At 41.0% G+C, this 25,460-nt stretch overlaps 2 long non-coding RNA genes across 6 annotated transcripts in view; one reads left to right on the top strand and one right to left on the bottom strand.

Moving 5' to 3' along the window:
- Positions 1-902, bottom strand: part of LOC107308172 — a 31,804-nt gene extending 30,902 nt beyond the window's left edge. For all 4 annotated transcript variants that reach the window (XR_004305947.1, XR_001552674.2, XR_001552675.2 and 1 more), the window contains exon 1: positions 823-902. This is a non-coding gene — a long non-coding RNA (uncharacterized LOC107308172). The remainder of the gene's footprint in view (positions 1-822) is intronic.
- LOC116652763 overlaps positions 1-24,985 on the top strand; it is a 48,136-nt gene extending 23,151 nt beyond the window's left edge. Inside the window, exons 2-8 of one of the 2 annotated variants that reach the window (XR_004305948.1) lie at positions 6,037-6,128; positions 17,266-17,388; positions 17,605-17,692; positions 19,301-19,442; positions 19,966-20,092; positions 20,976-21,142; positions 22,484-24,975. This is a non-coding gene — a long non-coding RNA (uncharacterized LOC116652763). Of the gene's footprint in view, positions 1-6,036; positions 6,129-6,162; positions 14,182-17,265; positions 17,389-17,604; positions 17,693-19,300; positions 19,443-19,965; positions 20,093-20,975; positions 21,143-22,483 lie in introns of those variants that run through there. The other variant, XR_004305949.1, reaches the window with a different exon arrangement.
- The last annotated feature ends 475 nt before the right edge of the window (positions 24,986-25,460 follow it).

Here is a 25,460-nt window from a genome sequence, read left to right as displayed (position 1 = left end):
CGCCTTTTTTTTTTTCTTTTGCTGAGAACTTCCGCTAAAAAAACAAAAATAAAAAAAAAAAAAAAAAAGAACGAAAAAAAAAAAGAACAAAAAAAGAAGTTGGCTGTGGAGCGATCCCGGAGCTGAGGCGCTGAGTAGAACGGGCGCGGTATCAGCGTGCGGTGCCGTCACGCACCGCTCGGCGCTCAGCCGGCAGCTCCGGGATCGCGGTGTTTTCGGCGAGCGGCAGCGCAACTCCTCGTAGCCATGACGGTCTGAGCGAGCCCGGCAGCTCGGAGCTCCCTGTGTCGGTCGTTAGGGAAAGGAAACATATAGGCGCCGACAGGAGCGTACGGGTGAAGAGCGCGGGCCTGGGAGCGGCCCCCGCCGCCTGTCTCCCTCCCGTCGGCCGGGCTGAGGCGGGACCCCTCGCAGCCTCACGTCAAGTGCAAAAGAGGTCGCGCAGCGCCTCCATCTCGCTTCCCCCCCTGCCGCGAAATGCGGCTGCGATGTCGCGGGCCGAGCCGGTCCCGCAACTGCACGGTCGCCACGGGCTTCCGGGGGCGCGCGTGAAATATTGAAAAAGTTGCGCTTCTCCTGCTCCCCCCCCTCCCCCCATATCCCACCTCCTCCCCGCCCCGCGTCCCCGCAGCGCTATTTTTTCAAACGCTCTCTCAGCGCGGGGCCCGGCCCGCACGGGCTCAGCCCGCAGCCACCGGGTGGGGCGGTCGGGGGGACCTGAGCGCGGTCCCGCGGGAGGACTACTTAGGGCGGAGGGGGGGGGTGCGGGAAAGCACCTCCTCGTGCAGCACCCCGCATCCCTCCTCCCCGCTGCCCCTTTACCTTGACAGCCGGCGTTGCTCGCTGTCCCTCCGTCCCCTCGCTCCCGCCGAGCGTGACATTTCCTCCCTCCTTCACCCCCCTCACATCCTCCCTTTAACCAGCCCCCCCCCATCCTCTGGCGGTTGAGGGTCGGCAGCGGCGGCGAGCGCGCGATTGAGCGAGGCCGGGCGGGAGCGCGGCGGCGGCGCGAGTGGGCGAGCGGCGTGAAATGGGGTGTGGGGAGGGGCGTCGCTGTCAGCCCGGCCTGTCCAGTAAGCGCCGCGTCGCTCAGCTCTGCCCCCCCCCCCGATTTCCCCCTCCCCCCCGCTTCCCGGCATGCCCCAGGGCGCGGGGCCGGCCCTAACGAATTTGAATGAAGAGCCCTCGCTCTTTCGGCGCCATTTTCGCGAGTGATGCCGCTCCACCGGACCCCTGGGCCCGGCCCGTCGCTGCCCATTCACCTCCTCCTCTCCGCCTCCGGAGCGCTCCGCTCTGTCACCCGGCCGCCGTTCGTCATTGGCTCTGCTATTTTTTGGTGCCTGTTTCCATGTCACCCCTCGGCGGATCGCGATAGGCGCCGAGCGGCGCTCCGTGACACCGCGCCGCATCTCGTTCCCCCCCCCCCTTCTTTCCTTCCTTCCTTCCATCCAGCTCCTCGGTTCGGATCCGCCTGGATGCGGCCCCGCTCATCGCATCGCACGGCCCCGCTCCGTGCCGTGCCGTGCTGTGCCGCGCCGTGGGCGGGCAGCGCTGCGGGAGCGGAGCGCGGCGGCGCCTTAAAGCGAAACGCAAAAGTTCGCCTCTCCCTTTTCCCTCCGTCCCTCCCTCCCTCCAGTTCGGGGCTGAAGGTATTTCTCGTGTCACACAGGGATCCCCAACGCTTTTCTCTCTCGCACTTTCCCAGCGCTTCTTTTTCCCTGCTTGAGCCGCTCCCGCTGCTCGTCCCTCGCTGCCCCGATAGCCGCGATACGCGGCGGGCTCTGGTTTAAGCATCGCAATCTCGGAGGCTCCGCCGTAACGCAATGTTTCCCTACATTTCGACTCGCGTTTTGAAGCTGTGAGCATGGCAATGCTGCGCTCCGGGCCGCCTCGTCGGGCCGCGCTTCCCGGAGGGATGATGAAGGGCTTCGAGGAGCGGCGGCACCCGGCACCGTCCGCCCACCGGCCCCGACTTTCGCTTTCAGGAGCTCGGCGTCCTGCCCCGCTCGGTGCCCTACAGGTGCGGGGGGGATTTTCCACCCCGATCTCCCGGTGTCGGTCCGCAGCCCCGCAGTTCTTTGCTGTTTTCTCATTGAAATGAAAGCCCCGTGCCCCCCTGCGCCCGCTCTGGGCTCTGTCGCACCCGTGTCTCCTTTTGGCTTTTCTTATTTCTCGAGCTGCACCGTTCCCATATTTTATAATTACATAAAGGGTGGGTGTGGCTAAAATGAAAGCAGTAAGCGATCTAATATCGATACGCCGGCTATGGAAATCGGCTTTGCCTTCCTTCTATTTGCTCGTTTGGAGACACTTGGGGGGAAGAAAACCGTGTAGCTTCAATGGACCCTTGTGGAACCGCTTGCATTTTTCACCTCAGTTCAAACGTCAAACATTAACTGGATGCCTTGGCCCCGCACAAGGCACATTTAGAGGAAATATCAAATGTGCTTAAAGATCGAAACCTGTGTATTTACACCACGGCGATAACTGAAAGCTCAACTTCAGTGCTCAGTGCTGTGTTCCTTCACTGTGCCGTGCACTGCGTGCACATGCTGGGTTTTTTTAATGATTATTATTATTTTTTTCAGACTTATTTTTTTAATCCCAGCTGTCAGAAAAACATCCAAATCAGCTTCTCTCGCCCTCCTAATTTTTTGGGAATTTTTTACTAATTTTTTCCTGTATTTTTTTGCTATTTTTTGACTAGCCTTGGTACCGAGGTGTGGGGGGGGGGAACCCCACCAAGTTGTACTGAAAGTTTCCAAGAGATTCACTCTCTTTTCTCTCTTTGAAACCTTGTGCAGCTTGGATCGACTGTGCTGTTAGTAATGCTGAGGAGCAGCAGCAGCAATGGGAAGGTGCGGGGCTGTGGGCAGCGTGTTGCAGTGCTGTGTGTACGGTCACAAGGTGTGCGAGGTGCTTTTGCTGCCTGGTTGTCGGTTGGGGTTTATTTTTGCGTGTGTGTATTTTTTCTTATTTTTTTCTGATTTTTTTTTTTTTTTTGCTTGGCTTCTGGAATTCCCAGCTTGTTTTAAAGCTCAGTGTCACAGGAGGGATTTTGCTTCTGAGCTGTGGGCTGCGTTTCCTTAATTCTCCCAGTGCTAATGAGTCAGGATGTGAGCAGAGCTCAGCCGGGGCTGCAGGCACTGCCTGGCAATGTGAGCACAAGGGGATGGTGCTCAACCCATCCCTCCCGAAGGACACAGCCATCCAACAGGTGTACAGCACTGCTACCTATTCGAGTGGGTTACACCCAGAGCTCTCACCTAACAGCCAGCATTGCTGCTACATCAGCCTGCTGCTTTTTAGTTGCACTGGGAAACAATCAGTGAGCACCTCCCCTGCTGTCCTCTGTCTCCTACCAATATTCTGCAGATACTTTGTTTGGTAGCTCCATCACCTGCCTGTGCCCAGAGGCCCCTTAGATCTCATCCCAGCAATTTACATTTATTAAAGTTGTCAAAAGCGCAGTGCGGCTTGGCCTGGTCCTGCCTGCCTGAGGAGGAAATGGGGGATTACACTGTGCCATTCTCTGTACCAGCAGGGAAATATTATATATATAAAATATTTTTTTTTAAAATAAAAATAGCTTCGCATACACACACAAATCTTCTTCCACAGATGCTCTGTATGTACTTATTCATATAAAAATAAATGTCCACATATATACATATCCTAAACACTGGAACTTGATATCAAAATGATTTTTTTCCCCTATCACCACTAACTAACACTGGGGAAGTGTTGCTTGCCCACGTTTCTCATGTACATACTGGCTCCTCTCACAGCCTTTCTTGTTATTTAAGAGAACTGGTGATGTACTCTAAGGCAAGGAGGACTGAAGATGTGTCCCACAGACCTGAGGGGGACGTGAGGCAGAGGGGAGGTGTGTGGCATGGATTCCCAATGCTTTGCTTCCCTCGGTCCAAATGCTGCTCTGCCATTTTAATTATTTATTTTACCAATTATTGGCAGGAGCTGGGGAGGATTTATTTTTTATTTTATTTATTTTATTTTTGTTTTAGGTAACTGTGTGTTAATGCACAACAAATAGGAGAAGGTTAAGCTAAAAAGGGGGGAAATAGATTTTTGAAATGAGCCTAAATTTGGATGCTGGACAGTATCAGAAATGATTCCAATGAGCTAGGTAGAAAAATCCCTGCCTGTTGTTTAATGGGGTGTAAGGCTGTGTCTGTGTTGGAGTGGTTTTTTAACCCTTTGCTGTGAGGTGAGGTGCTGTGCCTGGCCCTGGGTTGGGGGGCAGCTATCAGCCCAGCCCCTGTGCTGCTGTGTGCAGGGAGCGCAGCCAACACCTGGTAGGTTTCTTTTTTACTTTAATATTAACATTTAACCGTATTTTAGCACATCATCTCTTAAGAAAAAGTTATCTTTCCAGCTAATGTTAATGGCTGTGTGCAATTCTAAGCACTTCTTCCTATCTCAGCACTGCAGTTGCCAGTGTGTGAGGATGACCTCGCAGGCACACACACATTCATTGCCACATACACAAAACAGGAGAATAAAATGTCAATTCTGTACATTGAGCTTCTATTTTGTGACAACCTTCCCAACGTGTTGCTCCGAGATGATATTGTGCTCACAGCTGAAAAATAGCTGTGACTCTCAGAGATGGTTGTTAATGGCTGAAGGAAACCACTGTTAGAAGCAGGGGGATAAAAAGTGCCTATTTGGTTTGTTTTCAGAAACTGTAATGAGTGTATCCACAGTAAATGGCTTATTAATAAACTTTTCAACGTCTGATCTAGATGCAGCTAATAATTTTATTGAGCATGAGCTGAAATTCACAGGAAGGTCTCAGCTGAGAAGGAGATAATTACACTCGGCTGAGGGCTCCAGCCTCTGTGTTCGTAGAAGGTGCTTTTCTTTGAGCTTGCTTTCAGTATCAGCTTGAAGGATATTAAATCTTAATATAAGCATGGGGGTGGGGTGGGGGAATTTTGAGCAGCACTTTTGTGTTTCTGGTTGAAGAGCAGAAACTTTTATTTTCATGGATCCTTCCCATAATTTTTTATTATTTTTTTTTTCTTTTTAAATAAAGCAAATTTTCAGTTCTGATGAAAGCAGAGTGTTTATCAGAGCTCTGTATCTAAGGGGATTTTTTTTAGGATTTTTCTGGACTACCATAAAGGAATAAAGAGCAAAAAGATGGGCACGTTTGTCAGCAGGTGAGCTGAGCAAGGCAGCTGCTGCCACGTTTGTTAGGCACTGCGTGTGTCATGTCCTGCTATCTGCAGTGAGAAAAGCTCCAATAAATAGAAGGATGTGGCTGCGTGGATGCACTGCTTCCTGCAGTAGATATTTGATATTTATTGCCTCTATCAGGTTATGCTTTTGTTCTTACCTGAATAGTGTCATGGCCAATTCTTTTTATTATTATTTTTATTTTTTTTTCCTCTTCCCTGTAAGCTTTTAAATGTATTTTTTAGATAACTGTGCAGTTCCTTTAATACCTAAAACGCAGCTAAAAATTTGTGCAGCTCCATTTTAACAAACGCAGCAGTGGTTCTGCCCTTGAAGAGAAGCAGCTGAAGCTCCTGCAGGAAAAAACGTGCGAAGTTCAACCCTGCTCAGTCAGCAGCACCGTCTGGAGAGTGTGGCAGCAGTCATCACACACCCATTAAGCAGTTTGTACTCAACCTGTTTGCTGCTTTCAGGGTGGAGGGAGAGACTGGGAGAGGTTCTTCTCTCCCCCCCTCCTTCCTTCCCCCCCCCTCCCCCCCTCCTTTTTTTTTTTCTTCTATTGCTTTCATGTTAAAATGCTGCAGGAAGAATGAAAGCAGGGCATGCTAATCTGATTTGTTTCGAGAGGCTTCTGATAATAAAGAGGCATATCACAGGTGTTCCCAATCAACTCGGTTTGGTTTAAAATATATCTCTCTCCCTCTTTAAAATTAGGATTTCCTGTAACATAGACAATGCGAGGGTCAGCCCGATGACCTCTGTCTATGTTTGGGGATCAACCATGAAACTGTGGGTGTTGGAAATATGTTATAATACATGACGTTTTTATTGCAGGTTTCGACCTTTCAATAGAGAGCTGATTTTGGAGAACGGCTTAGTCCTGTGATTGAAAAACTCTTTCTGGAAGGTTGATGGAGCAGAGCATGGTATATATTATATTAACATGTTCTTTATTTAAAAAAAAAGGAAAAAAAAAGTATATGGTGTAACTTGTTCGGATTATTCAAAATAGACAAGTTTTGCTGGGTTTGCCTGAGTTTTTTCTGTTTGGTAAAATAATTCTAATTTACACTCCCTCTGTAAAATTCTAAGAGGCTGAGTAAAAGCGAAGCATTCACACCAGCTGCCTTCAAAAGGAAACGAAGTGGCCAAAATTCATACAAAAAGCTGAATTTGCAGCAGCCTTGGTCATAGAAGTTATATAAATTCTCCATATAGTATTGTTCTCGTATTCTTGTCTTGGGAATTAGTCCAAGTGAAATGTTGCTAGTCCAAAAACAAGGTATAGAGGTGGTAGTGTTGTTTATTTTTAAGTAACTTTATTTTTGTTGTTGTTGTTAGGAGGGTTTGTTAGAGAAACGAGCAGAGAGCTGGGTGCACTTCAATGTAGTGTGCAAAACTTATTTTCAAGTGTGTTAACAAACTTGCTGCTTGACGAGCTAAGAAGCAGGAAACGAGACAAAACGAGCTTCAGAGGCCACTACCTGGAGCAAAACAGGCAGAAATTGAATTTAATTTCTCCACTTGTCAGTAAATAAATTTTTCTATAGCAAAACAGCAAATATTTAAAGATGATAATAAATAGGGACTGGCTACACTCATACTGCAAGTCCTGCTTTGCAACAGAAGTACTAATTTGGCTGAAACTGAGAAATCCATGCAGAGTAATCATAACCTACCTACTTGCATGCGAATAATCTGAACTAACCATTTCTAAAAACAATTGAAATTAAAATAGGGACTGTTCTTGGATTGAGTAAATTTGTTTAAATACTAAATGGAGCAGTAAAAACTGTAAAACTTTATCTTGAGCGAAATATATTACAGTGCAACAAATTTTATGAACATGTCGTGACTTTAGCAATTCCAGCTTTCAGCTGGAATCCACTTTTTCTCCTTAATCAAATCTGTCTGTCTTCAAGAAGGCTTTTTTATTATTATTATTAATATTATTTTGCAGGATTGTATCATAAAATAAGGGAAATTTAAGGGGAAAAAATGTAGCTGATTCTGGTGACTGCTAATTTGTACTAACCAAATCCAGCGAAGTGTAAATTGCAGCTTTCCTCAGTGTTGTAACTAATGTCCACTACACCCGAGGAGCTGCTGCTTTTGCTACCAGGACACCTCCTGGCACAGACCTATTTGAGGCAGACACGTTCTGAAGGTGTTGTTCGCATAATGAAAACTGTACTATATGATTATTAGGGGCAGCAAAGACCACCTACAGGCAGTTATCAGTTGAGGAAGAAAAATCCTGAATACAGAAAGCTCAAGGATCCAGAGGAAAATGAGGGAAACAGGAGTTTATATGAACATTGCAATTTGTGATGAGTGAATTGGTGATTTTTTTTTTTCCTTTTTTTTTTCTTCTTTGTGATTAACAGTTGTGGTAAAAGGTTGTTTTTTTTTATTAATGCAGTTAGAGTGTTTGGGTGACGTGTCTAATATGATGGCAAAGAAATAAATATTTTACAGACAGTCTAGGAACTCTGCACCGAGTGTAATAACGCATATGGATTCGGGTGGTGGTTTCTTTCTTTTTCTTTTCATCCTGGTTCTTTTAAGAACATAAAGATTTCACAGGACACCTCTTTGAATTTGTTCATTCTTTCTTCTTTTTTTTTCTGTATTTTTTACTCTATTTTTTCCCCCTCCTTGTACAAAAGCAATTACATTCTTGTTAATGAAAATCAGGATTATATTGCAAGGCAAAAGTATCTAAGGCTCCCTTGTGACATATTTAAAAGGTGAAAGTTTGATGGAGTGTTCCTTGGGCTGACACGAGTTCTGAGTATTTCTTATAGATTCTTATTCGGTTAAAAAAAGAGATATAATATCTGGTTCACAACTGTAAATCAAAGGATTTTTAAGTTTAGGGCCTGAGCCTGCAGGGTTCTAAATACACAAGTAGTCCTAATAGCTCATTTCCACAAATAAGGATTTGCAGAATCATCTCAGTAGATCCAAACTTTTATTAGTATTATTATTATTTTAATAAATAAAAGCTATCAAAGTAATTTGAACTTCGAGACAAGTTAAATAATTTTTTAGGAGCCCAAAGAGGAGACTTTTCCAGCAGTGCAGTTACAGAGTGTGACTCGTGTACAGGCTGAAGCTGTCTCTCAGGAGTGCTGCAGTTGTCAGTTACCATTAGAATCCATTTTTCAAGTGTTGATTGGCTCTAGAACAGTTTTTTTGCTGAAATTTGGCTTACATTAATTTTGTTGTAGAGCTGGTCAGTATGTTTGCTGTAGAAGTGCTCAGCGTGGCTGTTTTGTGCCCCAAAGAGCAGTGAAGCTTTGCAGAGAGCTCTGGGGTGTGTTTTACTTTCTAACTCCCTGTTTCTGCTGTCACAGTTCTTGTTTAGGCAAACTACCACTGATTTTGTTGGAAATTAACCCTGCAATAAGGGCTGTAGTGCTGGCCCCTTAAAAACTGTTGGTGTGGCTATTGCAAATAGTGTGCTCGACTTCGTGGGCTGTTTTGCAATATCTAGTTGTAATGAGCTGAAGAGATAAAAATGTGCAGGCTTCTTTGCTGAAGTGCTTCCCGTGTGCAACTTTCCATGGCCACTTTTACCACTCGCAGAATAGGTGCATGCTTGAGCCTCTACAGACCTTGTTGCCTAAATCACAATCTGATAGCTGACATTGCATGCTTGCTGCTCTGCTCGGCTGAAGGAGCTGCTGCAGACATCTTTGTCAGCTCATCAGTGCTTTCTTTAAGGACTTTCTGCTGCTTTTTTTTTTCAATAGCAACTTAAAGAATTTTCCTAAAAGAGAGATGTGGCTGTGAAGGCACCCTGTGCTTGGTTATTACAGCACATTAGCCCTCCTTTGAAACCCCTTTGATAGCTCAGACATGGCTAGTTTAATTTTAGGTATCTGAAAGAAGGGAATTTTATGGATTTTGTTCATTTTAACTAGGTCTAACCCTAATATTATTTTAAAATGGAGTTTTGTGTTCTGTTAAATTTAAATAAACCTTAGCTTTTGTTATTAGTTTAGACATGTAGCCAAACATCTCTATGGCAAGGATTTGAGGCTGGTGTACTTAAACTTCAATTTTTAATTCTCTCTTGGTGAAGTGATCCTGCAAAACACTTGTAAAAGAGGAACAAACAAGCCACAAAGTCTTCGGGAAAAATAGTTAAAAAATGCTAATTGACATATTTAAATGCTTACGCTTCCCCCTCAAAGCCAAATGCATGAAAATAGGCTCTTGCTTGCATTTATTTATTTATTTCAACAACAACAAGAAGCAGTGCAGAAATGTGTGCAGACCCAGGCGTTTAAGCTGTGGGTAAGGGAAGAGAAAAATAGAATTAAGAGTTATCATAAATGTTCAGCTACTGTATTGATAGCTTGTTTAACCCACCTTGTTTGGGGCTGCTGCTCACACACCAGCAGGAAGAAGAGCCTGTATGAAGATGTGAGTGCGAATTCAGTAGTGCTCTTAAATAAGCCCCTGTTTCTGGCTTTGTCAAGCTTGAATTTAATTTAAATACATGGATATCCACAGTAGCTTTTTGGTTCTGTGTCTGTTGGAGGGTTTTGGGGTTTGGGTTTTTTTTCTTATTTTTTTTTAATTTTTTTTTCCTAGAACATGGTATGTTCTGTTACATTCCCAATTTTTACAGCAATATTTGGAGGAAAATTACTGCTTTTCAGTAAAATATGACAATCAATTTAATTCAATTAACTGAGATAATTAATTTAAAACAAGAGATCGGCAGCATCTGTATTTTTAATTTGTGCAGTGCTCTAAAATCCTGGTAGTGTGCAAATACCTCCAAAGTAATTACACCTTTCCCTTATTGAAGTCAGTGTGAAGAGTTTGCTTCTTATTTCTTGTGAGTATTCTCTGGTTGGTTGGGTTTTTATTTTTCCTGATTTTTTTTTATGACTTCAAACCAAAAATGTTCATCATTTTATCCATGCATTTGTTAATTGTTATGAAGAGGATTTTTTAAATTATTATTTTTAATTATTTTTTTTACCTCCCCTGAGGAATATGGGTTTAAGTAGCAATATGAAAGTTAACATAAATATTTGGTAAATACTGTAATTTTCAACATGATCCAGAGTCTTCCCAACTTGAAATGATAATTTCTTACATCAATATATTTGCCATATATTATAATTCACTTGGACTTAGTGAAAATTGTGGGGAAGCCAGGAATCCCAGTGCACCTGAGAAACAAAAAGCAGTTGAGTTAGAATTTCTGTGCTGTTAGAGCAATGCTTTTCCTGGTTGAACAGGCAGATACTCTGGTCTGAAGGGAGTTAACACTCAAGTTATCCTGCAAACAATTTGCTTCCCCCCTGTTACAAACTATTACACGTCTTACTACAGATCAGGAATTAGAAAAGGAGGATGCTCCATCTGTTGTGAAACGTTGTAACAGCTCTTATGAGAAAGCCTGACTATAAATATATGCAAAAGTCTATTGCAGAGCAGAGTTCTCTGACACGAGTCTGACAGTACCAGCAGTATCTTGCACAGGCAGACAAACCCCTTAGCAAAAGGGGGAATGGCCTTCTGCTAATGTACTCCTTTCTGATGCTCCCCTTAAGATTTCTCCAGGCTCAAAGGAGAAGGCAGAATGATGCTGTCAGCGACAGGCACAGCAGTTACACAAGCAGCAGGGAAATGTGTATTTTTCTTCGTCTGTTTTATAACCTGACTGAGTCTGTTTCAGTTCTCAGGCAGTGTGGCTGTTAGTTCAGGGGCTGTGGTGCTGTCTGACAGGCATTTCTTTGTTTTATTCTTTATTTAAAAAAGAAAAAAAAATGGTTCATATGTTGATTTTCAGTGCTGTGTGTGTGGTGGCTATAATCTATCTGATATGGAAGGGTTACCAGGTCCTAAATTCATTACCTCTCTGGTCAGTTTGAGAGTAGAGGAAAATGTGGTTTGAAATAAGATCAGAAGAAAACGCTTGGGCTTTTCTTTCTGGAATTAGCAGGTTTGAAATGAGGACTGTTGTTTGCACAGTGCCTGTTTGCATCCAGGTTTGGAGTGCAACTACAAGATCCTCGAATCAGCAGGGAGAGAATAATTCCTTCTAGAGTGTTAGTGCTCGTAGGCTGGGCTCTGTTTTTACACCACCAGCTCCTCAGTTTTCATTAAAGTTTTGATTCCAGCTCTGTCACTGTAATTACAGTGGATCTGGCTGTCAGTGCCTCGTGTTTGTTTCAGGAAATGATATTTTTGTGAAACTGCATAAGAAACTGATGGAAGTGTAAAATACAAAAACGTTCCTAAGTTCCCTCTTAAACTTGCTGTCCTTGATTTTTATCTCCCTATTTAGAAGTGCAGATTTCCTCTTGCATTTTTGGTCTGTAATCCTCAGTTTGCCAATCTCTCAGTCTTCTGACACGAAAATGATCCTTCAAAAACTCTGCTCGGTTGTTGGTTTTGTTGTGTTGTTGTTTTTTTTTCCTCAAAGTTTTATTTTTAGCTTAATAAAACTTAAGTTGTTGACCCACTTTTCCATTATGTAAAAACCTGAGCAGAATTTGTCATTGAGGCAGGAATTTGTGAAGGCTAACACTAGAGGGCAATTCGAAGCAAGAGTCTGCCTGCCCTGCAGCTCTTACGGTCCCTCTTGAAAAATGGGGAGCCTATGGGGGCTGTCCCTTTGCCCCCCAGGCGGCAGCCAGCCCATGTAATCACACTCCTCAATCTTCTATTTAACTCTCTGTTTGTATCCAGTACACAACCTGAGGGTATTTCTGAGTGCTCTGCTGAATGAGAAGGAACTTAAGCCAGGTCCTGTGTTTTGCTGCATTATCTGTTAACAAACCTCTTCTTCCCATCTCCTTTCCTTCCCTCTTGCTGCTATCGGAAAGGCATAATGCATTCAGTGGCCTTCTTTTGTTTTATCTGGTGGGTATTAATATGCTCATAACCTGCTGCACTGAACCCTCTGGAAGTGATGCGAAAGATGCTGAGTTTGGGTAGGTGAGGTAACACTGTGCTGAAAACCAAATGCCTTTTATTTTTAAGCATCAAAGAAAATAAAATGGTGAGTGAGGGAAAAAGTCTGAATAGGTTGAAATGCATTGAGGGCTGGTTTTGTGGAACCAATTGTAACAAATTTACAGTAATACTAATAGCCAGGGTAATGCTGCTAAATTATCTAGATTAACAAGGAAAATATACTAATTTAAATTGTAATGAAATACATTTATAAGGGATCAGAGGGATAGATGATGCCTGTAATTTTACCAAACCAGTGTATGTAATGTAAAAACGGAGTTGAAGTGAGATGATCACTCCCCCACAGTTAAATACAGCACTTGATTGCTCATCTGTGTGTATTGTGCAGGATTTAAACAATTTACATAACAGTGCATTACATAATAAACGATAGTTTTCACAGGTTCATTGTGATGGACTGGACATCCCCGTTGCTTGTCAACAGCAACCTGTAGTGCAAAGGGGTGATGTCATGGTTCTTGAAATGCACTCAAGGATTCTTATTTTAGCAATGCAGATTCTCTCATTGTATCGAAAGGTAACATACAGCAGTGTAAATGTCTGGAAGTGCCACGGTGCAGGTTTCAATGTGGGGTATTTTACACATGGGTGTTGATATCTATCTATAGAGTTGCACATTATTATATATACTTCTGTATAAAAGGGCTGATCTGAGTTTCAAGTGGTGTGGTCGTTCCTGTGTTATAAAGCAGCTTTTCAAGTAGTATTACTTTCACACCCCTTGCACAATGTATTTTAGAGGTCTAAAACTTATTCTTTCATTACCTGCTTTTTAGGTTTTAATAAGGATTATGCATAGAAATATTTCCATGCATTGTTGCAGTGAATATTTACACTTATCTCTGCAGGTCTGGTCTGCAGCTTCAGTGCAGTTTGGAAATGTAATCTGCTGGCAACGATGTGCCCAAAGTTAATCAGAATTTATGGAAGGAAGGTTGTTTCATCCTATAGTGTGTAGTTCTGACCTGGATGAAACCGACAGAAGGAAACAATAATAATATGGAGGGGAAAGGAAAAAAGAAAAGAGGATAAAGGAATGCTTCAGTGATGAGTCCCTGGATCCTAGAGGAGGCTTTTGTTTTATTTGGGGGGGATGTGGAGAATGGGCAAGGAATTATCACTGACCATGGTTATTAGCTAGAACAAATCCTAACTGCGCATTAAGCTCATTCTTGAGAGCATGAATGTTTAATACAAAATCAAACTGAATATTCAGGTGCTTAAACCAAGCACGCATATAAGCTGTTAAGAAATTGAATTCTTAGTGCTCTGCAGGTAAAACACTCTCAATTTTTGCCAACATGCATATTTTATCTTTTTTCTTGTTTTTTTTTTCTCCTTTTACTAGCTTGATTTTTGGCCTTAAATCAGCTAAAGGAGTTCAGTTGTTAACGTTTCAGGCTGTCTTTGGAATTTTATTATTTGAAGAAAGCAAGAACAAACGATTGAGTATGAGCAGCGTGCAGAGCAGTGCTGCGATATTGTTCTGTTCTGCCTTTAAGCAGGTGGTTTCTTGTGGCAGGCTGGAAGAGAGATTCTTTTTCTTCCCAGCTTTTGACAAAAAGATGACGCATATGTCTCAGAATTAGAAGGGGAAATCTGCCAGTTTGCATCAGTTCCTCAACTTGTGGGTTGCTTTTCACCACAAGGAAAATTGGTATATTCGCACCAATGCTTCTTGAGAGATGAGGAGTAATCGTTTCCTTCAGAAAGTGTAGGATGATTGGGGTAGGCCCTTCGTATGTTACACCAGGCTTTTCCTATAAGAGATCTTTCAAGTGTATTAAATATTTAGGAAGAAAACAAAGCATGTTCTTAAATGCTGCTCTTAATGCTTGAAATAGGGATCATGCATCTTATAACATAATGCAGAGGAAAAGCAGAGGAATCTGCTTCCTTTCGAAAATATTAAGCTTCTCTTCAGCTGGAATTGTAACTCAAAAGAGCCCTGTAGATCTCCATAGCCGAAAGGTAAGTTGTTTTGCTTTGTTTTTAACGTAATCCTATATATCTCAGTCTCCAATTCCAGCCTTAAATTAAGTTAGTAAGACTGAGGGTAGGGAGGTGGAATTAATAGAGTGGATTTGAGAGCTAAAGGTACTTGCTCTGTTGGGAAGGCATTTAATATGAAGTAAGGAAGATCTAATTTTCTACAACGTCATATTGTAGACCTGCAGGGGGAAAAAAAAACAGGCAGTAGCTTATAAGAAAGAATCTGAATGACCACTAAGGTTTGGGATATGGGGGACAGAGTTCTCACAATACTGAGGTTTGCTCAAAGGCTGCATTACCAACTGGCCATTTACTTAAAAAACAACATGTTTTTGACAAGCTCTGTGCTGACTGTTAAGGTATTGATGTCTTTTTGTTTCGTGGCTATTTACTAAGTATTTGATAGGACTGATAGTACCACTTAGATTTCTTGTCTTTGCTACTGTGGTTTTAGGCATTGGATTTTACATTTTTTCTTAATATATTAACTTCTGGTTAATTCAGTAGGGTTTTACTTTAAGCTTGTTAGTGAAATATTGAAAATCTAGCTTAATATAAAGCCTTAGGAGGTACCCAGCATCCTCATCTTTTTTTTTTTTTTTTTTCCTTTTCTTTTTCTCTTGAGTGGATAAAGTTCCTTTCATTTAGCAAAACTGTTGCTTAGAAAAGGCATATCCTAGATGCATCTTGTTTTCTAGCTGTAGAAATGAACTTCACTGTTTAGCAGTCAGCCTTAGAAAGCACCATATTCCTCTGCTCGGTCTCTGAGTCATGGGTCTCGCTGATGAGGGAGTGGGTAACAAACCTATAAATGTTTTTGAATGGGAGTATTCATGTGCATGTGCAAATAGATATCTTTTGTATGAATAAGGGGGGAGGGAAATGATCAGCCTTCCATCGGGCCTCCTGCATATTTCTTCAGCTACCACTGACTTAAGCAAAACTAAGTAATTAATATGACCAGAAATCTGTACCCCAAAGATGTTAAAGGCACCCCAAAGCTTAGGCTCAAGTGACTGCTTAAATTGTGAAGCCGTAGAGATACAGCCGAGGGCTGGAAGAATTACAGCCATTGCTGGTAGGTGTTTCCCTGATGTTAACTAGAGGATTCCATTAACAGTTGAGTCAATCTCTTCTAACGGCGGTTTTACCTTTCATAAGTCATACATTGTCTGGCATTTCACAGAAGTCGTGTAGTGATGATGTCAAGAGACAGAAGATAAAGACAAATTTACTGTCTGGGCCAGAAGGCAGGCTCACAAGAGGCGACTTCTTTCAGGACACGAAAAGCTCTTTGTTCTGTGGCCTTGGTCTTTCTGTGCTTTGACCCTTATTTTACAGCGTTGTCACTCTGACCCGAAATCTTTTGAAGCAGGCGGGCAGCAAATGTAGCCCTGTACAAGTGGGGTTGCATTCTGAGCTCCGGGCCTGGTTCTCTGCCTTCAGGCATTGTAGGTCCTTGCAATTCAGAGAGGTGGCGATTGAAAATTAAAGATGGGTGCTGTCGTCTAGAGCAAGTAGGACTGCACAGCAGGGTCATTTTTAGGAATGTATTTGCTTCTGCACATATTGCTTTATTACCATCCTGTGATTCGTTATGACTTATCAATTTCAGATAAGATGGCAACTAGGAGGGCAGCCTGGCTAAAGCTGATTATTTTCCCCTTTCCCAGCAGTAATTTGGACACTGATCCTGTGCATTTAGCACCAAGCTTGCTGGAAAGTGCTGCCTGAGCATTAAGCATTCTGTAGAGGATGGGAAGAGCTTTGGTGTAGATGCTAGAGTTAAAATACTTGAGCAGCAGTACCTGCCCACCTTTCTCTCACAAAAGAGCGGGTGCCAGCTTAGAAGAGCGCGGTGTTTTACACCAGGCTGCTGCTTGGGCTGGAGGAAAAAGCCTGGTGAAAATTTGGGAGGGGAAAAAGGAAGCTTTTTTTTTTATTTATTTAGTATTTAGCTTTCTTAAATTAAAATAAATAGAAATGAATGGAAAGGACAAAAACCTAAAAGTTTGCTGAGATGTTCTGAATTATCATTTATTCTTTCATAGGACAAGCTAGGAGAAATATAACATATTTAGGAGGAAAACCTGTTTCTCTGCCTTAATAACTTTCCACTATACAGTGTGGGGGGTTTGTTATTTTGGCAGTTTTCTCCTTCACCAGCGATGTTCTGCATGTGAGGTTTCAGCAACTTAAACTGTAAAAATAGGATGATCTTTTCTGGGGGTAACAGTGTAATTATCTAAAAATGCACATTTATTGGAGAACTGGAATAAAAAGATTGTCTTAAAGGATGTTATAGAAAAAACTTTTTAATTAAAAAGAAAAAGAAAGGAAAAAAAATGTTTAGAAACTGAAGTTGTGTTTCAAGGCAATCCTGGCTTTCTTTTTGGTAGATTCTACAGATCGACTATTGATCTTTTTGTGATGAAAACTGAGAGGGAATTGAGGGGGGGGGACAGGGGGGAGGAAGGAGGGAGGGCAGAAGAGATATTTTAATAACTACAGTAGTATTGTATAGAACATAATTCCTAGAACACAGAAAATTGTGTATGTCTTCCTCTGATTTTATATGTGTCCTCTCAAGCAGAAAGAGCACAGATTGAAAGTGTTCACACCGTTTTCTTCTTGTGTGTATGCCAAAGGTACAGAGAAGACAGATATTTTAGTAGTTGCGTGCATGTTGCTGCAGTGCAAAGGAGAGGGATGTGGGAAGCTATTCTGAAATACAACTTTCCCAAACACTGTTGGGACATAAAGCTTGTTACACTTCATGAGTTCGCATTAAAATACCTCATATAGCAGTATGGTTAATGCATCAACATCTGACAAAACACTTTTTAGAAGCTGGGAAAAGAGGTGTGAGGAGTTGGTCTTATTCAATTTTATTTTTAAGCTAGAGTCAAAACTGAAATATACATTGATAATATTTGTCTGCCGTCTGTCAGCTTCCCTTAGGGCTTCTTTTTTAGCTCTAGCAAGCGAAAAGATTTGTTTCAAGTCTTGTGATCCGTTTCTCACTTCAGATCTGAGTACCTTTTAGTTTCTTTCCTTCCATAGCGCATTTCGATTGCTGTCCATCACTTCCACTGTAGCCTCAGTATTGCCATTCCAAATGACTGTTTGTTGACATGACTGCAGTGAAGGACCGGTGCACCTCCTACAACAGAACATGCAAATCAGGTCAGTGTAAGCATGGTTGGAGTACTGAGATGAATTAAAACCGATTTAAAACTAAACTTAATGCTGATGGACCAGAACTGCATTTTCAGGCTTCCGTATATTATTAAACTACAGACTTTCTTAATGTTTTAGTTACTGGGTTTTGGGTGTTTTTTTGTGTGCTTTTTGTTGTATTTTTTTTAGCTGACTTTGTTACTTTATGTTTATCTTTTGCAGTAGCTCTCCGGATAGTCTAAATATGTTTGTTTATGATCCTTGGAGGAATGGCTGGACACATGTTATAGATTCTCCAATTTTAGCAACAGTAAGTTTCTTGTAATCAGCAGTTATCTGCTTAAATTTCATTAGCAATATTTTACATTGCACAGAACTTCTGTCATTGTCTCAGTCTCTGACTGTGGTTACACAGGAAAAATTGTTGACACGATTGTGAAACAGTTAACAGATAATCCCCCTTTTTTTTCTCCTTTCCCTCAAAGTTTGTGTGCTTGACCTTACTCATAATTTACAACCAAAACTGCAGAGCGATTCTAGCTATCTCTGTTCAAATAATCTTCCTTGCTTTCAGAATATTATCCAAAGCACTGTGTCTTTTTAATGCGCATTGATGCTGGACTTCAAAGTATTTAGCTGCTTGGTAGAAGATAGGGGAGGATTTATTGTACGTGGTGAGAGTGTGTAAGCTCGGTCCTGAATGACTGCACCTTACTGTGGTAAAGTGATGCTAATTTATTGCTGCATTACAGTCATTTAATAATAATAAATAATACTAAAAAGAAAATCCACAAAATTGTTAGGTAACAAAAAATTTCTTTTTAGAACTGCAGTCCTAACTGCGAGTTCAGAGTCTTATTGTTACTTCCAGATAAAGGTAATTAAGGTATATGTTCTTACTTCCAGATAAGGGTAATAAAGATAGATGTTTATTTCTCTCTCTTCTCTTTGCTCTCTGGGACCACACAGTAGTCTCAATTAAGTTGGGAGCATTAAGTGAATGTCATAGGCTATACCCAAACCAAATAACAGTGCAGTTGTTGCCAAAAGTGCACCGATATCTTTAAGATAATGCTTAGAATAGGTATTTCAATTGAATCTTTCCTCCTTTTCTTGTATCTGCATGTAACTGAAAGTAGAGGCTGTGAAGAAGCCCTTTTAGTCCTAAATATTCATGTTGGGTAAAGCAGCCAGCAGAGAGGGACGGCAGAATATTTAACTCGCATCTATTTTAAAATGTAAGTTTTAAAAATGAGCAAAGGTTATAAATTCCTGCATGTTTGCAGTATAAATATTACAGTGTTGAGCAAGCAGAAGACAAAAAGTGAAACTACTATTGTTTAAACTGGTGGGGGAAGAAAGTAAACAGTGCATTATCAAGACTCAGCTACATACACTTTTAGATATCAGAATGTGGATGCTTAAGAATAGAAATGTTTGTGTTTCTTAATACTGTGGTGACAGTGTCTCTTCAATTCTTTCTTTCTCACAGAGGTAAAGAGTGCTGGTATCCCAGATTAATTTGATAGGAGGTTTGTGTTTAAAATGAGAATTAACTATTAATGTGTGTGTTTGTGCTGAAGAGTGTGTGAGTGGCGCTGACTTGTGGTCTGAAAGAGCAGCTTTGCAAGTTTACCTGCAGTGTAAAAAAACAAACAAATTCTCAGTAAATGTCTGTCATATTGAGTAAGTTATGCTCTTCTTGGAATGCACAGAGCAGGACAGATGTCAGAACTGCTGTCTGCACATCTCACATCGGTTTAAAGGGGTTAAACTGAGAGAACTTGCATATGGGGATGTACTTTGTGATGTCTGTGCTGTGGGTGCCACACAGCACTGGTGAGAAGCAATGTCGTGCTTCAGGCTTGCAGCTCTGAGAGCCTTACAGTGTCTTTTTTTTTTTTTCTTTAAACTGCAGCAAGGTTGGAAAGGGTGACAGTGAACAGCGAAGCAATAGCTGTGCTTGCATAGTGTATCTGCGTTACTTTGCAGTGATGAACAAGTAACCCAAACAAAGGAATATGGTTGTGTGTGAATGGTGTCTGATATCAACATGGAAGGTGCGTTGGCCAAGAAATATCAGGAGAGAGCTGTTGGTGTCTGAGCACAATGTGCCAAGTAAATGTTTAAGCTTATGGCACATTCCTGGGCATCTGACACTATGTACTATATTTAATAGAAAGGCCTTGGTTTGGTTTATTCCAAATCACCGGGCTGTCAGATTGCTGGCTGGTAGCACCTCCTTGAATATAACTTGTTATTTAAATTAAACTTATTAGTAGCCACAAATTCACTTGGAATTGATTTTCATGGGATCAGAAAGAGAATGAATCGGAGTTGGTGCTATCATAAACTCTTAACCATAAACCAATTAAAAACTGAGCACAGTGTTTTACATTAGGCTGAAACACTGAAATTAAGAAAAGGCTTTGTGACCACAGCCCCTTTTTTAATTATTGTTCTCTTTAAGCAGTTTCCCTGCTTTTCTGATTTCTTATTCCTTAATTCTCTGTACATGTTAAGAGCCTCCTTCATTGATATTTAATTTTTACCTCCTCAGAACTCTTCTATCTTTCTCAGCAGAGCTCTTGCTTGGGAAGGCCATGGTGGAGAGACTTAATGAAGTTATCTGTACACAGGATCCCCTGCTTTTATTGAGGCCTCCTCAGTAATTTGTCCCCCAACAACAACTGAAGACATAAGGATAGAGGTAGGAGAAGCACTCATTAGCATGACTGTGTGAGCTGTGTGACCAAAGAAAGCAGGGAGGTACAAAGCTTTGTGCAGATGCTCCTGGATATCGGTAGATATCTTGCTTAATTATCTGTGTGCTTTTTATCTTGGTCTTCCTCCTTTCATCCTTTTCCTGTTTTTCAACCCTCTCTCTCAAATATATCATCTTCAATTGTAACTTGCTTCTAGTCATTACAGAGAAAATGTATTTTTAAAACAGAAGTAGAAAATGCACACTTGTGGTTTTTTGGTTTTAATTTTATTTCTTGTTTGGGGCAATTTTTGTTAGTAAAGATTTTTTAAGCTGTAACCCTATAATGCATGTGAAGTTTTGTATTCATGTTTGGGAAAGGGGGGAAATTACCTGCCAGTTCTCTTAATGTACTCACTGGGGAAAATAGCATAATAGTTCTCCCAAGTCTTCATCTCATTGGGGAGTGTAGTTTAATTTTAGAGGTATTGACTTATGGGGGCTGGGGGGGAGGAGAATTACTTTAAAGAGAAAACAAAAAACAAACCAAGGCCACTCACTCTTAAGCTAGAAAGCTAAGAGCAACCTGGCAATTAGGCAACTGAAACAACACTATCTAGTTTAACACAGTTTAGGAATTAAGAATTTGGCCTGGATGTATAAGTGAGGAATGTACTTCCAAAGGTATTAAATGTTGCAGCTGTCTCTTTAAAATTATTACATTCTGATATCTTAAGGTTAAACTTACAAGTGGGAGGCATTAGTACCTTGATAGCATGCAAAGTCTCGTGTTGCTGCAGTTAACTATATACTGCCAAATCTCATTTTAATTGACACATCTCTACCAACAGACCCTTTTAGCAGAGGCTGTCTTGCTGTATTACTGTAGGAGCAAACACTGGAAAGAATGAGAGGAAGACTTAGACTTTCCCACCTGTGGCCTGCAAAACGTCTTTGTGCTTACAAAGATAGTCTTGTTAATTTAAGAGGGTGATTTCATCCTACACTGGCTAGAAGACTCCTTGCAGTGGAAAGAAGTACATGGGTTGAATCTGTGTAAGTAGCTTTTCTTAAAATAATTTGGTATTTGGAAAAAAAAATAATTTGTTTTATATAGGGAACTAGTAAAAGTTCTGCATGCATTTAAAACTCTGATATACTTGAGCAACGAGAGAGAAGGATACTTGGTGAGGATGTGAACTGAAGTTTCCATCTCTATCTTCGAATAAAAGCAGTGTGATGGTTTGGGCTGGAGGCAGATGGACTGCTAAGAGCTACTTGCTAACTTTTTTTCTCCTCAGTAAATATCCACATAATCTTTAGTCCCTCAAATCAGATGCCGTTGTCCACTTTCTGATTTGTGGCCCATTAAGGTCTCATGTACAGATTTCAATAAAGTCTGAAACTTTGTGTAAATAAACAAGCAGCTTGGCAATGCTTTATAAGGATTTTGGAGTTAATACAGTTCACGTCAATGCACAAAAACAGTTGTTCAACACAGAAGTTCTGCATTTAGCTCTCAACGTTTCTATGTCCTCGAAGTACAGTAGACACCTTGGCATAACGTAGCAGCACATAATGGTTTGTGGGTTTTGAAAAGGTGCAGGCCATATTGTGCTGCCTCAAAAATACAAGGATTTCATCATCCTGAAGAAAAATGTCATTTAGGAATTAGTCAATCTGGTGATGCTGATGTCTGTCATACTCTAGCAGCACGTAAATATTGGTGTTAAAACTGTAAATATCTCCAGTATTAACTGTGCTGCTGAAGTAAGGCCAGCCACTTCTGCATGTGAGTCATGAGAAAGGACCTTTGTATTTCCTGAAGCCGCTTTGTTATTGCTTAAATGTTGGTTATTTATGAATGTTTTCTTGGCTTGGTTTGTATTTTCATCTAGTCAGTAACAATATATAGGAATTCAGATTATCTGATGGCAAATGTGGAGTAGGTGCATATGTAGTCTTGACTGCTTTGGTTTACATGAAAGCTGAATTTATTAGAGGAGTCATCTCAACCTATACCTGTCTAACAGTGCTTCGGTAAGTGTTTTTATATATATTTATGTATGTATGATTATAGCAGTGACATCACTTTAAATGTCAGCGTATCTTTATTAAGACTCCTGTAACTATGTTAATTTTCTTAATGGATTTAAATTGGGAAATGTTTTGCGATATTTTTAGTAAAGCGAGGACATACAGCAAAAAGACCTTCCAAAATTACTCATGAAACTTATTCAGATTTCCATTTTATAACTTAAGTCAAACATTCTTTTCTTAATTGATTTCTTAACTACAATCAGCTGAAAATTGTAACCCCTAAAATTGTTAACTATATAAGTGACTGTGAATTTACTATTTACTTTCTCGTCTTCCACTGACACATTTCTTTTGCAGGGGAATCTTTCATTGAGACAATTGAAATTGCTGCAGTGAGAATGGAAATGACTTGGGATCCTTTCCTTTAAAAGCTGTATGCAAGAACTGTGTGGTGATTCAAACTTGGACTAATGGTTATGTAAATGTCACTAATTTTAGATACAGTCAAGATCTGAAAGTGTTTCCTTTCAGAATTTTATTTTCTTCACTGTCGTGACTCAGTATCAGTTGCTAATCTTGTTTTATTAGCCCTGTTATATATTGCCATTAAAACACTGATTTGAAGACTGCGTGTATCTTACAACTTGAAGTTTATACAACGTATAGGTGTTTTAAATAGAGAAAAAGAAGGCTATCTGCACTAGGGATTTTTTTTGACTCCAGTGATCTGCTACTGGTGCAGTTACACAGGTGCAAACATGATATAGATGAAAATGGCCATCCATGCTGTCTCTCTCTTGGATCCAATATTTAATATCTCTGGGCTGTATCTCTGAGGTTTCAGAGAGTGTGGTTGTAAGTCTAAAAAGCCAGTCAGAGAGATCTGAGAGCATACAATGACCAGATCTGTTTGCATGGTATTGCTATGTGAATGGTGAAATAGACTTTTTTCTGCTTCTCCATGCAAACCCCTGTACTGACACAAGGCAGAAAGTCGGAAGCAGCAGTAAATACGAGCTTGCACTGCTTTGTTTAGCCGTAAAGGTTAATGGTGATGAAAATACGGTTTGAGTATTTGCAAAACCAAGACTCAAACAAGGAATGAAAGTTCTAGTCTGGATTGAGTGTCAAGAGTATAATTTCAAGTGCTTGTGAAGACCTTTCCATGTTATTTAGTTCCTAAATCTTTGAAAAAGATGTCACCTTTTTTGCATGGTTCATTGTTGCCTTAAATAGTAGCTGTTATGTTTTCCAGGGATAAACCTGCAAGGATGCACTGTCTCCAGTGGAGGAATGGAACTCCTACATTTGCAGCTCTGACATCCTATGGATTGTGCCTGACTGAAGGAAGTGAAAGTGTATTAAATTCAATCCAAATGCTTATTTTTCTGCTAGTCTTAGTAATGGTGAAGGGAAGAAGATGCTTAATTCATAAATAAGGAGAATAAAAGAAAAACCTGCTTGAAAGCATCTAGAGATGAGTTGCCACTCAAGAGTGAGGACAGCTGGTGAGAGGAGCATGTCAAAAAGAGGTATGAAACTGCGAAGTTGGAAGGGCTGGTACAGGTTAGGCAAAGATTTAGGGATTTGTTTGTTTCTTGAAGATGGAAGAAGCAGCAGCTTCACAGAATTAACCCTGCTTGATTCTGTAGAGAGAAAATCAGGCTTTAGGAAAGCAGATCAATGTTAACGTTTATTAGAATGCTTAGCACTTGAGTCAGACTGTTACACAGGAGTTTTTGCGATGAAATCGCTGTCGCTTTCAATTCTCTCTCATCCAATTCCACACAGAAAAGGGCAACTTTATTACTACAGTCTGCTGCTTCATGAAATTTTGTCCTGAAAAGGCATCCCAAAAATCAGAAAGTATTTGAGGGGCCTCTGGAGATCACCCAGCCTAAGCAGGATCAGGCAGAACAGGTCTCTCAGGGCTGTACCTGATCTTAATTTGCCCCCTTGTGTTGGTCTACTGTGAAGCAACCTTCATGATCACACGGAATATACAATGATAGGACCAGCATGGTATGCTGCTGAGTCAGGAAAGATGTTTGTAGGCTGTGCAAGGAAGAAGCCCAACACTGCTGCAGAAAAAGGTTGAAAATGTAGGGAAAGCCTACAAACCAAAGCCTACAAGCAGGAGAAACCGTCTTCATGTTTACATGAAATGAGAAATCCTAGGAACTGGATGTTAGATCTTTCTGTCTTTATTTTTGTATGGTGCTGAACAAATCACTAGGTCGTTGATTTTTGTAGCATTCATGTTCCTTGCTTCACAGGTGACTTTAAGCCATCGTTTCCAACAGAAACACTGATGTCCACGTTTGCAGCTGATGTGCATAAGAACATGAATTCAAACTTTATGTAATGTTATGTCTGGCTGTAGTTTCCTACATATTTTAAGTGGGATACCTCTAACTGTTGGGTACTGCTGTAGTTTCTGTATCTTCGTGTTATATTTAAAGTAGGAACGATAGTCACTTGAAGGGATATTTTTCTATTTTGGCTTGTTTCAAGCTTTGTTTAGTAGATGTGCTACATGGATGTGCTTCCTCATGGGATTTTCTGTGGTGCTTATGACTTCAGATGACAGAGAAAGAGATGAGTGCTGTGTGTTACCGTGTTAGCAGTTCAAGTAGAATCACTTGGTCAGCACCCTAAACAGTTTATTTCCTTTGGAAGTTATTTAACAGTTCTCAGGTACAGCTCTGTTGTTCAGAATCTGACTCACTTTTAATAGTCCTGTGTTAATAAATCAAATTTAACTTATGCCCAGTATCTCTTATCTTACTGTAAAACTTGATCCCTGTATTCAAAATTTCTGAAATAAACTTTAATTATAGTAACATTTATCTATGTTAATGTATGAGTTTGACTCTTCAGTCTTAAGTAGACAGTGCTGACCAACTAAGCTTCTGCTGAGAGATAAGAATCATATTGTAGCCATAATGTTGTCTTTCTTTCTGCAGCTTATAAATGTAGGAGATGGCTATAAATGAACCATGGGTTCTGTGGGGTAAACATGTGGCTCTACATAAAGGAATCTTTTATTGGAAGCTTCAGTGCTTTGAAGTAGTTTAAAAGGCATAGTATTTTAAAATCTACCATAAACTACTCTGAAATCTTACATTGTTCTGATCTTATAACATGTAAGGTATAAATTATAGAACACAGAGTCTCATATGCACACACTCTTAATAGGTTGTTGAAATAAAGGCAAAGAAAATGCTTCAGGGACTATATTACTGGATCAGCTAGAACAGTAGACGGAAACAAATGAGTGTTCTTGAAAATCTGTGATTCTCAAGCAAGACAAATTTGGGGCTGACAGATCTTC

Source organism: Coturnix japonica, chromosome 1 (genome assembly GCF_001577835.2).
Source record: "Coturnix japonica isolate 7356 chromosome 1, Coturnix japonica 2.1, whole genome shotgun sequence".
Taxonomy (NCBI): Eukaryota; Metazoa; Chordata; class Aves; order Galliformes; family Phasianidae; genus Coturnix; species Coturnix japonica.
The sequence above is the reverse complement of the archived record's forward strand: the minus strand, read 5'-3'. Positions and strand labels throughout refer to the sequence as shown.